This window comes from Zalophus californianus, chromosome 6 (genome assembly GCF_009762305.2).
Source record: "Zalophus californianus isolate mZalCal1 chromosome 6, mZalCal1.pri.v2, whole genome shotgun sequence".
In the NCBI taxonomy this organism is placed as follows: domain Eukaryota; kingdom Metazoa; phylum Chordata; class Mammalia; order Carnivora; family Otariidae; genus Zalophus; species Zalophus californianus.
In genome coordinates, this window is record NC_045600.1 from 34,796,564 (window position 1) to 34,812,887 (window position 16,324).

General features: G+C 35.4%; 1 protein-coding gene and 1 pseudogene across 11 annotated transcripts in view; one reads left to right on the top strand and one right to left on the bottom strand.

The window, feature by feature from the left end:
- The window catches only part of FUT8 (fucosyltransferase 8), a 330,956-nt gene that overhangs the window by 112,710 nt on the left and 201,922 nt on the right, over positions 1-16,324 (bottom strand). The window lies entirely within an intron of this gene.
- On the top strand, positions 4,269-4,520 carry LOC113909710 (annotated as a pseudogene).

Here is a 16,324-nt window from a genome sequence, read left to right on the forward strand (position 1 = left end):
TAGCATCCCTGATGCCTCCTGGGAGCTCCACTTAAGCAATGCCTCACAGAGACTCCTGGGAGAATCAGCTACAGATAGAGAAGGGGAAAGGGACCCATAGCAACAAGCGTGCAGATCTTGGCCAACAAGATCCTGTTAGTTGTGGGGCCTGGGCAGAGATCCCAGACCCTGGCTCTGATCATTTGCATAGCTGAGCTAGTGCCTCCAACTGGCCAGGGAGCTTAAATGGCAGTTCTTGGTTTGGGTCCCCAGTCAAAGGGACACCTTGGTGAGGAGCCCCACCTACGCAAGAAGCATGCTAATCAGCAGCCCTGATCAAATGCTGAGTATAGCCTCCAGCCCCACTTAAGCAGGAAGCCTGCCCTAAGCTGCTGGGCCTATGCAGCACATCCTATGGCCCACTAGAGCAGAGAAACAAGTCACTGGCCACACCTAACTGCTAGGCATAGTCTCCAGCCCCACCCAACAGAGAAGCCTGACCAAAGATGCCAGGCAGCCATGGGCAGCATACAATACATCCTATGGCCTGCCTAGGCAGTGAAGCAAGTCAGTAGCCCCATCAAACTTCTAAGTATAGCCCCCACAGCCTCCAGCAGCTCCTGACTGGGAATCCTGGCCAGGGATCCCAGGCAGCCACACAGCCCATTCTACAGTTCCATTCAGGTAGGGAGCCAACCCAAGCAGCACTACCCTACTGTTGAGCATAGCTTCCAGCTCTGGAGCTCAACCTGACAGCTCTATCCAACAGCACAGACAGCCTACAGCCCCATCCAATTGCTGGGCATAGCTTGCAGACTCACCCAGAGGGAATACACAGCCAGTCACCCCACCTAATCACAAAGCATAGCCTGTGGCTCCACCAGACCAGTGAGCCCAGAAGGTAACCCTGCCTGACCATGAAGCACAGCCTCCAGTCCCATCCAACTGTGGGGTACAGCTGCTAGTCAATCCCAACCAGGAAGCCCAGCAAGAGACACTGTCAAACAGCAGAACACAACCAGTAGCCTGCTCAATCGTAGAGCCTAGCCTGCAGCCCCATCCAACTTGGGGTACAGCCTACAGCCCCATCTGATCAAGGAGCACAGCTTGAGTTCCCATCTGGTTGCAAAGCCCTGTGTATAGCCTTAATTGAATGTAGAGTCCAGCCAGTGGCACCATCAAGCCAGGGGGCACAGCTTGGGGACTAGAGGCAAATTCGGAGTTCAGCATGTGGCCTTGCCCAATCGCAGAGGGCAACCAGCAATACCACCTTGCCAGGAAACACAATCTGCAACCTGTCCAACCATATGTGATTGCAAAGCCCAGCAAGTAGCTCTGCCTGAACATAGACACAAGCCAGCAGTTATGCTTGAATGCAGAGCCCAGCCATCAGACCCACCTGACTGCAGAACAGTGGCAGTTCCCCCCACCAACCTCAGAGCACAGACATTGGCCCCATCCAACTAGAGACCCTGATGGCACACACTGCTTGCCAGAAGATGCTAGCAGCTGCCTGAAGAACCCTCAGCTGAGCTGAATGGTGAAGGTCTTTCCCTGCCAAAGCAAACCTACAAAGGCTGGAAAAGAAACTGCTTCCTCAAATAAACAAATGACAACATAAGAATATGAGGATCAGGAAGAATCAAGTAAACATGACACCACCAAAAGAAACTAATAAAGCTCTAATAACTAACCTTAAAGAAATAAAGATCTAAAAAAATAAATGATTAAAAATTTAAAAAAGGATCTATTAACTATATAAAAAAGAATTCAGAACAATCCTTTTAAAGGAATTTGGTAACGACAAGATAATACAGATAGGCAACTAAACAAAATTAGGAAAACAATACATGAACAAAATGGCAGGTTCAACAAAAAAAACAGAAACCATAAAAAAATAAAATAAAACAAAAAAGCAATTCTAGAACTGGAAAATACAATAATGGAACTGAAGAATTCAACAGAGAGCTTCAACAGTAGATCTGAACAAGCAGCAGAAAAAATTTGTGAATCTGAAGCAGTCATTTGAAATTATCCAGTTAAAGGGGCAAGAAGAAAAAATTTTAGAAAGTGAAAAAGACTATATGAATTATGGGATTCCATAAGAGAAACAATCTATAATTACTGGAGTCCCAGAAGGAAAAGAGAAGAAAGGGGCAGAAAGCTTATTTAAAGTTACAATTTCCCAAATCTGGTAAGAGATTTGGACATCTAAGTTTATGCAGCCTGAAAACCCCTTTAAAGTTTCAACCCCAAAAAATTATAATAAAACTATCTAAAATCAAAGACAGAAAATTTTAAAAGCAGCAAGAGAAAAAAAAAAATCTTTACATACAAGGGAATCTCCATGAGGCTATCAGCGGCTTTCTCAGGAGAAACCTTACAGGTCAGGAGAGAATGGGATGATATATTCAAAGTGCTGTAAGAAAAATACTACCAACAAAGAACACTTTATCTGATAAAGCTGTCCTTCAAAAATGAAGTAGATATAAGGAATTTCCAAGAGCAACAAAAGTTAAGGGAGGTCATCACCACCAGACCAGCCTTATAAGAAATGCTAAAAGTTCTTTAAGTTGAAATGGAAAGATGCTAATTAGTAACATGAAAACATATAAAAATATAAAACACAGTAGTAAAGGAAAGTATACAACTAAATTCTACTACAGTACTGTAATATGGTAGTGTTTTAATCATTTCATTCTGGTATAAAAGTTAAAAGACAGACTATAATTACAATAACTTGTTAACCCCTATACAATATAAAAAGATGTAATTGTGACATCCAAATATAAAATGTGGGGAGAGAGTAAAAGGGTAGAGGTTTTTTTGGATGATCAAAGTTGGGTTGTAATCAGCTTAAAATAGACTGTTATATCTATAAGATGTTTCATGTAACTCTCATGGTAACCACAAAACAAAAACCAACAGTAGATGCACAAAAGATAAGGAGAATACAATCAAAAACTACTACCAAGTAAAATCATCAATCACAAAGGAAGATAGCAAGAGAGGAAGAAAGAGGGGAAAAACTACAAAACATCCAGAAAATAATATGATGGCATTAGTGTTTACCTTTCAATAAGTACTTTAAATGTAAATGGATTAAATTCTCCAATCAAAAGGAATAGAGTGGCTAAATGGATTAAAAAAAAAAGATCTAGTATAAGATCTAAGTATATGCTGCTTGTAATATTTACATCAGCTTTAAGGACACATATAGGCTTCCAGTGAAAGGATGAAAAATGATATTCCATGAAAATGGTAACCAAAAGAGAGCAGGAGTAACTATACAACCAGAAAAAAATAGACTTTAAGTCAAAAAACTGTTAACAAAAGACAAAGAAGTTCATTATAGAATGATAAAGACGTCAGTCATCCAAGAGTATATATCAGTTGTAAACATATATGTACCTAACATTAGAGCATTTAAATATATTAAGCAACTATTATCAGATCTGAAGGGAGAAACAGACAACAATAGCAGGCTCTACTACTACTGTGGGGACCCCACATCCAACAATGGATTGATCATCCAAACATAAAATTAATAAGGAAATACTGGATTTAAACTATACTTTAGACAAAATTGACCTCATAGGCACATACAGAACATTCCAACCAACAGCAGCATCATACGCATTCAAGCACATATGGAACATTCTCCAGGACAGATCATATTTTAGGTCACAAGAAATGTCTTAGCAAATTTAGAAGACTGAAATCATTCCAAGTATCTTTCCTGACCAAATGGTATGAAACTAGAACTAGGTAACAGGAGAAAAAAATGGAAAATCCACAAATAATGTAGAAATAAAAAACCACACTACTGAGCAAAAAATGGGCCAAAGAAAAAAAAACAAAAAGGAAATAAAAAAATATCTTGAAACAAATGAAAATGGAAAACCAACATACCAAAACATAGGGGATAGAGAAAAGCAGATCTAAGACAGAAGTTGATAGTGATAATACTTATATTAAGAAATGAGACATTCAAATAAACAATCTAAATTTATATTTTAAGGACATGGAAAAACAAACATTCCAAATAAGCAGAAGGAAGGAAATAACAAAAATATGAGCAGAAAGAAAATGGAGAAAAGGAAAACAATAGGACAGCTTAATGAAACTAAAAGTTGGTTTTTTGAAAAGCTAAGCAAAACTGACAAACCTTTAGCTAGATTTACCAAGAAAAAAAAGACAAAAAAAATTAGAGGTTTTTCAGGGCTCTTTGCAATGGGACTTAGCTATTGTAGCTAACCAATAGCTGCAGTTGCCACCATTTTGTCTTCAGCTTCATGATGTTTCCCATGGCCAAAAATGCTCTAAGTTGTCTCCAAGTTCAAAGCACTCAGCAAACAATGGCAAGATAGAGCCACCAGAAAGGGACACCTGATTTCTCTGACAAATACGGCAATGCTATATTAGCTAGTAGAGCCACTTTCTGTGTTGCTGTATGGACATATACAGCAACACAAATTGGAATAGAATGGAATCTGTCTCCTGTTGGCAGAGTCAACTCAAAGGAATGGAGAGATCAGTAATCATCCCAGCTGGTGTAATACTGAATTGCTTCAAAACCAACTCATAATTGATGCCAAGTAAAAGTACTGTGGACCCATTAAAATATGGCATGACTGAAGAAATAAAGTACATTTGAAACCTTAAAAACAATTAGAGATGAAAGAGAAGACATTACAACTGGTACCACAGAAATTCAAAGAATTGTAAGAGACTGTTAGGAATAATTATGTGCCAACAAACTGGACTGCCTAGGAGAAATGAGTAAATTCCTAAAAACATACAATCTATCAAGAAATAAAAAAATCTGAATACACTAATAATGAGTAAGAAGATTGAGCAAGCAACCAAAAATCTCCCAACAAAGAAAAGTTCAGTACCAGATGGCTTTAAGGGCAAATTCTACAAAACATTAAAAAAAAAAAAAAATTAATGATAATCCTTTTCAAACTCTTCCAGAAAACTGAAGGGAACACTTCCAAATTCATTTTGCAAGATCACCATTATCCTGCTACCAGAGCCAGATAAGGACACTACAAGGAAAGAAAACTACAAGCCAATATCCCTGAAGTACACAGATGAAAAAATTCTCAACAAAATACTAGCACACCAAAACAGCACATTAAAAGGATCATATACCATGATCAAGTGGGATTCATTCCTAGGATGCAAGGACGGTTCAATATATGTGATTAAATCTGATATATCACATTAATAGGACAAACTATAATAATCATATGATTATCTCAATGGATTCTGAAAAAGCATTTGATAAAATTCAACATTCTTTCATGGTAAGATTTCTCAACAAAGTGGGTATAGAAGGAATGTACCTCTACATAAGAGGCCATATATGACAAGCCTACAGCCAACATACTCAATGCGAAAAGGTTGAAAGCTTTTCCTTTTACGATCAGGACAACACTAAAGACCCCACTCTCACTACTCCTGTTAAACACAGTACTGGAACTCACAGCCAGAACAATCAGGCAAAAATATAAAATAAAATAAAAAGCACCCAATTCAGAAAGGAAAAAGTAAAACTGTTTGCAGATGATATAACCTTGTATATAAAACATCCTAAAGAGTCCACCAAAAAAACTGTTAGAACTAATCAGTAAATTCAGTGAAGTAGCAAGTTACAAAAGAAACATAAAAATCAATTATATTTCTATACACTAATAATGAAACATCTGAAAAAGAAATTTTTAAAAATCCATTCACAATAGTACCAAAAAAAATAAAATACTTAGGAATAAAAGGGAGGTGAAAGACTTGTACACTGAAAATTATAAGACTTTGATAAAAGAGGATCTAAATAGAAAAATACTCATGTTCTTAAATCAGAAAAATTAACATTGTAAAATATCCATACTACCCAAGCTATGTATTGATTCAACACAATCCCTGCCATAATTCTAATGACATTTTTCAGAGAAATAAAAAAAAAAAACCCTAAAATTTGTATGGAAACACAAAAGACACTATTCAGACAAAGCAATACTAAGAAAGAACAAAGCTGGAGGCATCACACTTCCTCATTTCAAACACTATTACCAAACTGTAGAATATAAAGCAGTATGGCATGGCATAAAAAAACAGATATACAGGGGTGCGTGGGTGGCTCAGTCAGTTAAACAGTTGTCTTCGGCTCAGGTCATGATCCCAGGGTCCTGGGATCGAGCCCCACATTGGGCTTCTTGCTCAGCAGGGAGCCTGCTTCTCCCCTGCCTGCTGTTCCCCTGGCTTGTGCTTGCTCTCTGTCTGTCTGTCTGTCTGTCTCTCTGTATCAAATAAATAAATAAAATCTTTAAAAAAAAAAACAGATATACAGACTAATGGAACAGAATCAAGAGCTCAGGAATAATGCCTTGCACATGCAGTCAGCTAATATTTAACAAGGGAGCCAGGAATACTCAATGGGGAAAGGATAGTTCTCTTCAAGAAATGATGCTGGGAAAACTGGATAACCATATGCAAAAGAATGAAATTGGACCCCTATCTTACCACCACTCATAAAGTTTAACTCAAAATGGATTAAAAACTTAAATAAAAGACCTGAAACCATAAAACTCTAGAAGGAAACAAAAGTTAAAACTTGATACTGGTCTTAGCAATGATTTTTTGGATATGATAGCAAAAGCATAAGCAACAAAAGCAAAAACCAACAACTGGGACTACATCAAATTAAAAAGCTTTTGTACAGCAAACAAAATGATCAACAGAATGAAAAAGGAATCTATTGAATGGGAGGAAATATTTGCAAACCATATATCTGATAAGGGGCTAATATCAAATATCTATAAAATACTCATGCAATTCAGTAGCAAAAACTGTAAACTGAAAAAAAAACATCATCTGATTAAAAAATTAGTAAAGGATTGGAATATACATTTTTCCAAAGTCAACATATAAATGGCTAACATTTGCAAAGGTACATGCAAGATGATCAACACCACTAATCATCACGAAAATGCAAATGAAAACCACAACGAGATACCACCTCACACCTGTTAGAATGGTTGTCATCAAATGGACAAGAAATAACAAGTGCTAGTAAGGATGTGGAGAAAAGGGAAACTTTCACACTATTGGCAGGAATGTAAATTGATTCAGTCTCTATGGAAAACAGTATGGACATTCCTTACAAATTTAAAAACAGGACTACCATATGATCCAGTAATCCTACTGGGTATATATCCAAAGGAAATAAAATCAGTATCTCAAAGAAACGTGTGCATTTCCATGTTCAATGCATCATTATTCACAATACCCAAGGCATGGGAAAAACCTGTCTGTTGAAGGATGAACAGATAAAGAATATATGGTATATATGGTGAGTGTGTGTCTTGGCATTGGGTGTACACACACACACACACACACACACACACACACACACTGGTATATTATTCAGCCCTAACAAAGGTGGAAATACTGCCATTTGCAACAATACACATGAACCTTGAAGGCATTAAGCTAAATGAACTAAGTCAGAAAGAAAAAGACAAATGCTGTAGAGCCTCACTTTTATGTGAAATATAAAAATCAAAACTGACAGAAATGGAGAGTAGACTGGTAGTTGCCAAGGGCTGAGGGGTGGAGAAAATGGGGAGATGTTGGTCAAGGGTATAAACTTATGATTCTAAGATGAATAAATTCTGGGGAATTTAATGTACAGCATAGTGACTACAGTTAACAATACTGTATTGTATACTTGAAAATTTCAAAGAGAGTAGACCTTCAATGTTCTCACTACAAAAAAAAATGGTAATTATGTGTTGAGGTGGTTGTGTTAACTAATCTCTTAGTGGTAATCATTTCATAATATAGATATGTATCAAACCATGTTGTAACCCTAACCTTACACAATGTTATTTATCAATTACATCCCAATAAAGGTGAAAAAACACTGGAATAAGACAACAAAGGGCAGTGACTCCCAGAGAAGGAATACAAATGATGACACCCATTCAACTGCCCCAGTTTACTGCCTTGAGAGAAATTCCTGACTACCGAGAAGGAGAATTCAGGTGGATCCTGATAAATTTTCTGAAATGATGAAACTATGTCTAAAAAACTGAGACAGCTAGAGTTTGGATGACCAAAGTACCATAGAAGAGAGAGCTGAACAGGGAGAAAACTCCAGAGACATGCATAGGTACTACTTGACAATCAGCACATGTATGTAAAGAAACTGCTGAAGGCTGAGAAAATAATTCTCTAAAAGAATTAATGAAATCAGTGCCTGGCATTCATACAGGGTTGGGAACATTTCCTGATCTTACCAGCTAAACTGGAAAACCTCATAATTCATGGGGCATTGGGTATAATGTTCAGAGGATTTGGTATCAGTGAGGGAATTAGCCACAGACTAAACACTACTTGGGTCTTGCCTAACATTTCTTAAAGGGAAGACCCCAAAGGATCAAACTATCATCAAGTAACTCAACTGCATCCCAGAATAAAGCTTAAGAATGTTTGGGGGGGGTGGTGCCTAGGTGGCTTAGTCCTTAAGCATCTGCCTTCGGCTCAGGTCATGATCCCAGGGTCCTGGGATCGAGCCCCACATCAGGCTCCCTGCTCTGCGGGAAGCCTGCTTCTCCCTCTCCCACTCCCCCTGCCTGTGTTCCCTCTCTCGCTGTGTCTGTGTTAAATAAATAAATAAAATCTTTAAAAAAAAAAGAATATTTGGAAAACACAAATGTATCTAGTAAGCAAAAGAGTAAAGGTAATGATGTCTGAAATCCAACAAAAAATTACTAGACATGCAAAGAAACGGGAAAATATAATCCATAATAAGGGGGATCAATCAAACAAAATAACTCAGAACTGACATAGATGTTAGAACTAGCAGATAAGGAACAGTTATTATGATCACATTTCATCTGTTCAAAAGTTAAACAGAGAGAAGGAAGATATAAAAAACATATTAAACATAAAAAAGATCCAAGTTGAACTTTGAGAAATGAAAATTAAAATGCCTAAACTGAAAAATACAACCAATGGGATTTATTGCAGATTATATATTGTAGCTTCTACATTAAGGACTTAGGAAAAAAGAGCAAATGAAACCCAAATTAAGTAGAAAAGGGAAAATAATAAAGATCAGAGAGGAAATCAATGAAATGGGAATAAGAAAAAACAACAGAGAAAAATCAATGAAACTAAAACCTGGTTCTTTAGAAAAAATTGAAAATGCAAAAACCTAAAATAACCTAAACACATCTAAACAAGACTAAGAAAACTGAAAGACTAACACCATCTGATATCAACATCCACTACTGTAAAGCTACAATAATCAAGACAGTGATTTGCTAGCAATAAAGATAGACAAAGAGATCCAATGAAACAGAAGAGAGTCCAGGAAGAGGTTTACATGTACATGTGAAGGTGATTTTTCAGTCACAAAGGCAATATACTAGAAAAAGGACAGTTTTTACAACAATCAAACTTCTGGAAGAAAATAAGAAATTCCTTTGTGATCCTCAGTTAGGCAAAGTTCTCTTAGATATGACACAAAAGCAAGATTTGTAAAAGAAAAAAAATGGATAAATTGGACTTTGCTGATAGACTGTGTGCTATCCTGGTTCACTGCTTATAGCTGACATCCTAAATATGAAACTGGGCTTCCTGCAGATGATCCTCATTCCATATTTAAAGTGCCTTTTAAAATGCCTAGAAACAGACTCTTAACTATATAGAGAACAAACTGATGGTTACCAGAGGGGAGGCGGGTGGGGGATGGGTGAAGTAGGTGATGGGGATTAAGGAGTGCACTTATCATGAGGAGCAATGGGGTTTGTATGTAAGTGTTGAATCACTAAATTCTTCTGAAACTAATATTTTATTGTATGTTACCTAACTGGAATTTAATAAAAACTTGGGAAAAAAAAGTAAAAATGCCTACAGGTTAGGTTTTTCTGAGATTTGCTGTATACTTCAAAAGTTTTAAAATTCTCCTGAATAAAACATTTGACAAAACTCTTTACTAAAACATGAAGTTGCCCTACTAATACCCAAACATAAGCCCCACTCTTCAAGGAATTCAGTGGATCTGTCCAAAAATATGAAAAGCAGTACATTCTTACTTTCTAGTCAGAATATGAAAAAACAGTGAATTTGTAGCCTAAGTGGAATGATTATATAGCGTTCTCAGAAAAATTAAACTTTTATCATCAGAAATATATTTAATAATTGATTTAAAACAGGTTGCCTTTCTAAACACTTTCAACAATTAGGCCATGAATGGTGGAACAATAAAGATCTTAATTATGAGAAAGAACCTAGGCAAAAATAATATTAGGAATGAAAAGAAAATTATAAACACAGATCAGTAATGTTAAAATTCATCACAAAATACTATAAACATATTCAGGCACTTAACTTAAAAACATGTAAAAAGTAAATAATTTCTAGAAGAAATTAAATTACCAAATGTATTTAAAAAGAAACAGAAATTGAATCACTAGTCAAAATCTATTGAATTAAAAAAATTCTAGGTCCAGGCGTATTTATTTATTTATTTATTTATTTATTTATTTATTTATTTATTTATTGTAAAGATTTTATTTATTTATTTATGAGAGACAGAGAGAGAGGCAGAGGCAGGGGAGAAGCAGGTTCCCCACAGAGCAGGGAGTCTGATGCCAGACTTGATCCCAGTATGCTGGGATCACAACCTGAGCCGAAGGCAGACACTTAACCTACTGAGCCACCCAGGCACCCCTAGGCATTTTTATGTATGAGTTATAAAAATCTTTATAAAACAGTTATCTGAATTGAAGTTTTCTATGGATTATATTGAGAGGATCCTCTAAAATTCCATTCCTGAGACTAGTATAAGGTTGATATAAAAGGAGTATAAATATCAAGGAAAATAAAAAAGCCAATTCAATTTAAATCTTATTTTCAAAATCTGAAGTGTTATATTAACAAATACAGCAATGTATTTAAAATTACATCATGACTACTCATACTGTATCCAAGAATAACAAATTGATTTATCATTAGAAAAGCTATTCATGTAAATTCATTGCATTAACAAATTAAAGGAAAGAAATAAAATTATAAGCTCAGTAGAAACAGGAAAAAAAGTGACAAATTTTAAAATTTACTCATTATAAAAAATTTTTTTTATTGTTATGTTAGTCACCATACAGTACATTATTAGTTTTTGATGTAGTGTTCCATGATTCATTGTTTGCGTATAACACCCAGTGCTCATTATAAAACATGCCCTCCTTAATACCCATCATTATAGGGGCACCTGGGTGGCTCAGTCGTTAAGCATCTGCCTTCAGCTCAGGTCATGATCCCAGGGTCCTGGAATCAAGCCCCCGCATCGGGCTCCCTGCTCAGTGGGAAGGCTGCTTCTCCCTCTCCTGCTGCTCCTGCTTGTGTTCCCTCTCTCTCTGTCAAACAAATAAATAAAATCTTTAAAAAAAATACCCATCATTATAAAATTCTTAACAACAAGGAATGGTAAATTCCTTAACTTGATTAAGGTGTATCTATCATAAATTCATAGTAAATATCACATTCCAGGGATCAAATCATCAAAAGTATTGCTTTTAAAGTTAAGAACAAAAGAAGGAATGTCTGCCCTTCCCTGCTTCTATTTACCACTGTGCTGAAGTCTTAGCCAAGGTAGTAAGAAGGAAGACAAGCGGAGAAAAGGAAGAAACCGGTGTGTTATTCACAGATGATATGATCTTTAATGTAGAAAATCCAAAATAATCTACAAATTAATTATACTAAAAGAGTTTAGGGGAATTGTTAGATACAATATTAAGGTATAAAAATTAGTTTAATGTTCCTAAACAACAATAAGCACAAATTGCAAAATGTATCTTTAAAAAATATCACATTTAAAATAGTAACTAAAAAATAATCAAGTACTAAGGAATAAATCTAACAAAAGAGCAACATGATTTGTATGCGGGAAAAAAATCCATGTATTTTCTGAAGAAGTAATTGTCCCCCAAATTGACCTACATATTAGATGCAATTCTAATAAAAAATTACCAAAATTTTAATTGAATTTGACAAGGTGATCCTAAAATTCATATGAAAAACCAAAGGCCTCAAAGAGACTAGATAATTTTGCAAAATAATAATACATTAAAACAGTGTAGTATCGGCATTAGGTCAGATAAACAGACTAATGGAACAGAATAAAGTACCTAGAAATAGATCCCAGCATGTATGACAGAGGTATCATTCTAAATTACTGGGGAGAAGATAAATTATTCAATAAATGATCACTGAGATATCTGGCTTCCTACTTGGAAAATGCGAAAAATAATCTGACAATTAAAACTATAAAATTTTAGAAGAAATTTTACATTCTTCAAGATATTGGGAAAAAGAAGAATTTAAAAAATAAGATTTTAAAAGTCCAGGGGCACCTGGGTGGCTCAGTCAGTTAAGCGTCTGCATTCAGTTCAGGTTCAGGTCATGATCCCAGGGAAATCCCTGCTCAGCGGGGAGTGTGCTTCTCCCTCTCCCTCTGCCTCTACCACTCCCGCCGCCCCCCCATGCACACACACACGAGTTCACTCTCTCTCTCTAATAAATAATATCTTAAAAAAAAAAAACAAAAGATTTTAAAAGTCCAAACCATAAAAAGAAAGATTGATAATCTGACTGCCCTGAATAGGAATTTCTATGCAATACAGTTTATATGCAAGTCACAGATGTACAGAAGAGAATGGAAAATACCTAATTATTAATCTAGATTATATAAAGAAAAAAAGTAACAGAAAAATGTGCAAAGTATATGAACTAGCAGTTCATAGAAAAGGACTTCACTGATTAATACTCCTGAGAAGTGATCAACTCTAAAATTCTACTAACTAGGATATTCAAATTAAAACAGATATATCATTTCTCACCTATTAGACTGACAACAATTAAAAGGTATGATACTGAATGGTGGTGAGGATATAGGGCAGTATTTGGAATTACTCTATTAGTTTGCTAGGGCTGCCATAACAAAATACCATAAACTGATGGCTTAAAGAATAGAAACTTATTTTCCCACAGTTATGAAGGTTAAAGTCCAAAATCAAGGTTTGGTTTCCTCTGAGGCCTTTCTCTTCGGCTTGTAGATAGCCACCTTCTCATGTGTGTTCACATGGTCTTTCTTCTGTGTGAGTGACTCCCTGAGGTCTCTTTTGTGTATCCAAGCATCCTCTTCTTATAAGGACACCAGTTAGATTATTTTAGGGACATTCCTAATGGCTTCATTTTAATTAATAACCTCTTTAAAAGCCCTACTCTAAATTTAATCATGTTCTGAGCTACTGGGGGATAGGGCTTCAACATACAAATCTGAGGGCCAGGGGGGAGACAATTCAGCCCGTAACATATAATAAAGGTAGAGAGGTAAAAGTAGAACAATCCATTTATAAAATAACCGTGAAATTACTTCAAAGTCAAGGATGCCCATATAATAAGACTGAGCATATGTCCTTCCAGGAAATCACCTTAGAGAGACTTTAGCACAAGGAGATATTTTCTATTTATCAATAGAGTAATGGGTCTATCTCCAAGTACGACTTATGCAAAATCCTGCACAAGTATCACAATGAAAGAAGTCACAGAATATTGATACATGTGTCATACACATGTAGTATGACACATTCATATAAATCTTTAAAACACATAAAACAACATGCTTTCATACATATATACATAATATAAGAATAAAAGTATGGACAGAAGGTATATATGACACTCAGAATAGTGATTACCTCTGGGAAGGGAGGAATGAAAATGGGACTGAGGAAGGGAGTAATATCTGAATTTTTTCTAACAATCTGAAGCAAAATGTCAACACTTATTCAATGGGAGTGACAGGGACATGGAATTACATTATTTTCTGAGCTTCATGTATGTATTAAAAATACTCTTTAATTACAGAGACATCTCTTAAAAAACTAGATAAAAATTGGGTAGATACTCATCATTAATGCTATTTAACTCTCAACTTCTGGCATCAGGCAACACTGCATATTAGAATACTGCTATAAAAATATCAAGTCGCCTGTCCTTTATTTAAAAGAGATTAACCAACATAGTTATTCATCATCTACCTAAACTTTGGTTATGGGACAAGAGCTCCTATGATAAAAATAATTAAAAACAAAAAAAGAAAGAACACAGTTTATAAAGAGAATCTGTAATAGTGGCACCCTATCAATAAACCACTAAGACTAACATAAATTTGGACCATTTATAAATATGAACTAAACTGGCTGAAAATTGGCATTATACTCAATAACTCATAGATGCTCAATATTTTTTCAGTTAGAATTTCATGGGACTAAAATATTCCCAGCAAAAGCACACAAAAAAATTACATTTATTCAAATGTCAAGCTTTGCCAAGGGTCTGTCAAATTAGATGGAAGAGCCCGGCCTTCTCTCTATTGAGAGAAAATATCATTTTATTCATATGAACTGCTTCTTGTCATTATACCTACCCATTTTACCTAACGTGCAGAAATTAGAAATGGAACCCAAGAAGAAATAGAAGGGTCAAGCAACCACATCAGTTTTAACAGAATAATCACATGGGATAATCTGTATCCAAATTCGGCTCTGTGATACTATAATATCAACATTAAAAAGGGGTCTCAGGCTCAATTCTCCAAGGAAATCTGTGACCAAGTTTATTTTGACAAGTGAAATAGAAAGTGTAAATTAGACCATTCTTTCATCATCCAACAGCCTAAGACAGAACAATCTAGGCTGATAGTTGTCCCTGCTTACTTCAAATGTGACAACAGCACCCCTGTTAAAAGAAGGCATTTTGGAGAAAACATACAAATTAAGGTAATGAGTGATTGTTTTAAAAATTGAAGGTTTTACCTCCAGATTTTTTTTTGACAAAAGTGTAATTGCTTATTTGCTTATTCACTGTACTGCAAATTTTTCTTAAATCTTATTTACATAAAGTTTCTTTGAAAATATAGTATATGAATAGAGGTTTATTTCTTTAAGGTACAAGATTATATATAATGAATAACAAGTCCAGTCCCCATGGACCCTCAGTAGAGGCAATCACTGTTGGCAGTGTCTTAGGCATTTTTCTAAAAATGTTACACACACACAGAGCTACAAAACATTCATTTTACAGAAACATCATAATCTATTTAACCTATCCCCTACTGATGGTGATTTTGGTTGTTTCTATAACCACATATTTAAGGTAAAAGCTTATTTCTCCTCTCTGCTACATTCAAATCTGTGAGGGCACTATTTTATATCTAGCATCTGACACATTCTCTGACACACCATAATTGCTTCATAAATATTTTTTGAATAAATGAACAAACAAATCACTATTTATCAGAGCCAAGGGGAAAAAGAATAAGGTGGTAAAGGAAGGGGAAAACAACAAAACTCTGTTTGTAGCCAGCTACAGTGAGAAGTGAAAGATCAGTGAGAGGTGAAAAATAAAGCACTTGTGAAATTGAAATATGAGTAAATGGAAAATACAATTACTTTTTCAAAAATCAAATTGCTGCATTTGTTTTTGTTTTTTTTTGTTTTCCCAAATTCATGTTTTTCATTAAGAACGAACACTTTTAATATAAGAAAACACTCAAAATACAGGTTTTTGTAAAAATTTTGGACATTTTATTCTAGGTTTTTTTGGTTAAAATAAGTGTCTAATCCTGGCCTTATTATCAAGTTATTCTACTGTTAACATCTATTGTTTTTTTGAGAAAGTTCTCCATTCCATCATTCTCAATAGTAACAGCTAATTTTCTTCATGTACTCAAGGGGCAAGAATCTTTGGTGAGAATATCTTCTGGGCAGAGGATTTACAGACTACTGAATTTTTGTCAAAGCTTATATACTAAGTAGACCTGAGAAACTACTATTGGAAATCTTTTCTTACAAATTAAGAAAGTAGTGAATGGCTTTACTAAGAAATGGAAAGACTTTGACTGCCTGCCAAATCATGCTACTACGGATCTTTTAGATGCAAGGTTTGAAGGTAGAATAAAATGGTAACACTACAACAATTACTAGTTTACTAAGTGAAGCAGAACCTCTAGGATAAAATGTTGAAAAGAGACTTGGAAACCTTGCAAACCTGAGTATCTCTGGATGTCTGGCCCAGAAATGTACCCTCAAATTCTTCTAAACATAGACTTCCTACAAGGTAGTGGGTCAGGCCTTTATATGATAGGCCCAAACTTGAGTAGCTTGCTTACAACCCTGTACCAGCCATTCCCTAGCATTAGTAAGAACTTAGAACATTTTAGAAAATACTCATACCAAACTAAGAATATATTAAAGTAAATAAAATTAGG